The sequence below is a fragment of the Anneissia japonica genome, unplaced genomic scaffold (genome assembly GCF_011630105.1).
Source record: "Anneissia japonica isolate Jap-2015-1 unplaced genomic scaffold, ASM1163010v1 scaffold1810_len1271414_cov176, whole genome shotgun sequence".
NCBI lineage: Eukaryota > Metazoa > Echinodermata > Crinoidea > Comatulida > Comatulidae > Anneissia > Anneissia japonica.
The window spans coordinates 182659-185162 of NW_022702449.1; positions in this window are offsets into that span (position 1 = coordinate 182659).

The window sequence follows — 2504 nt, forward strand, 5'->3', positions numbered from 1 at the left end:
GAATTTGTTGGTTTGAGAGTACTCCAGCATAAATCGTCCTACTCAACCGCCTGCGCTAGACATATAAAAGCGTTAGAGCTTTGTCTCAAAGTATGGAAGCCCAAGTAAACAACTATGGTTGGCATAGGCCTAAACTTGGAGGACCTCCGACATAAGCAAACAGGAGAATAAAGGTCAATATGATAAAAGAACAATAATTAGGTTGGTGGTAAGGCGAGATCAGCTTCTGAAAACTATAGTTAAAATTTATTACACAAAGAAATGAAGATTAAACTTAACTGACTAGTCAGAACTTTTTCTTAGGACCCTTGGAATTCGAAATTCTGTTTAACCTTTGTTACTTTTAACCATGCTAACACAATAAAACATTATTGATACTGACACGCTGTCATAATCATAACAAATATCGTCATTTTAAATGTAAGTAGGCCCCTAAGTTTAAAAAAAGTCCATACTGTACTATCTTGATAAGAAATACATGTGCATGTTTTCGATATGGGCTTCTTTTCGAGATTACTTTTTCAAACTAAAGATTAAGCCCATTAGGCTTCTATTCGATGTTTTACGGTATTACCTTAGAAACAAAATCCAATTGTGAGTGGTGCGTCTAGAAACATGGCTTACATTACGATAATTTGAGTCAAAAAGTTTAATTAGCGAGTCAATAAAATAATTGTATGCGCATGCCTCTATAAATAGATCTAGTTTCGTGTTACTAATTTCAATACTTTCAAAACGGGTTTCAAAACAGGAATTGAGTTTAACAACAACACACGTCTTATGCGAGAGCCTGGTTTGTGTCTAATAGTTTTGAAGAGTAAAAATCATCCAATTTCTTTAAAAGACCAAACATATTTATACGCTTAATCACAACATATAATACTATGGAAATGATGTTCACAACAAGGCGAATTAAAAGTTGGTCGATTTTTTGTCCTGACATTTTCCCGTTGTTTTGTGTTCTGTGGCACCAATCACAAACAAATACTATCCATCCAAATCCTGGTTCCAAGCTTAAATAGCATAAATTCAGAAAGTCTTATTAATTTATTATTTGACTATTTTTCATCTAGTTTTTTTTCTACTGATTATTACATTATATGGTACCGGAGGATGCTAAAACAGGCCTACCAACTGTGTTTGAATTAACCTTGTTGAACATCATCTTCATAGCAATAAATGAAGTGAATTACCGGAAGTACAATGCATTAATTATAGGCCTATATCGTCTGAATTAATATTAAAAAGTGAAATGGCAGGGGAAAAAAATCGTTCAATTTCGAGCCCTAGTATAATTTATATAATCTTTGTGATTTGCAAATATCGGACAATTTTTGTACCTAGTCGTTTTCCTATTGATTCTTACATTATGATACCCAAGGAAAGGTTTATTATCCTCTCTCATTTAACATATCTGTTATCTTTAAAAAAAAATATTAATGATAATAATGATGATATTACTTCTACGATATTAGGTTATGAGACAATCGATGATTTGTGGGGAATCCCCCCTCCAACTGAAACCTCGTTTCCTTTCATATAACTTGAGTACCTAGTCATATTAAATATAGTATGAAACAGAGATTTAATGAAGTAGGGCAAAACATTAATTTTGTTTAATGATGTAGACTGTGTGGAAATTTGACTAGAGCCATTGCCCTTCTCCCCTTTTAATATAAAGATTGTGATGACAATCTATTAATGTATTGAAATGTGTAATGTCATTATAATATTTCATGTACAAAATCTACAATTTGAATGACAATGGTTAACTACTCAATATTTTATTGCACAGTGTCTTTTCCATAAGGTGGTACTTCCTTGATCATTAAATTGTACAGTATTGCGTATTTTAACACACCTAAATAGATCCTTAAGTTGTCATTTGATTGGATTTCTTATCATTACGTGTCATTGGTTATTTACACCATTATATCCTCATCATGAATATTTAGTTCCATCCAGGGATGAGTAAAATTACAATAACAGTAATTTCACTGTTCCCTGGTTCCATCCGTGCATTTGTTTAGTTCCATTTTATACCGCCACATAATACAATGTTTTCATTAGTTGATTGGACTGCTCCATTCTAAAGGAAGGTATTTTTGGTTTTTAAAATAAAGTATCAAATATTGTTGCAAAATTAGAACTGAACGGTTTAAAGCTGATTGTTTTTGATTACTAAATTGTTGCAAGTTGTTTGTGGTGTGTTGATTGGAAGAAAGTTAGGCCTAGCTTTAATAAAAAAAATCAAATGACAAGGATCTAATGAATTTTTGTATTTGTGTAATGATAAAAATATTTTCAAGAGTTGAATTTTTTTCTTTATCATGTCCCCTCTAACTAAGTCTTCGTAGCATACAAACGATTCATGAGAACAGATATTGGCTATGTTCTCACACTACTGCTAACGGTTAGCAGGATCCGGATCCTGCTAACCGTTAGCTGCCGTGCGTCCATACGAGAAAATCCCGATCCGGATACCAAAAATATGATGATCGAAT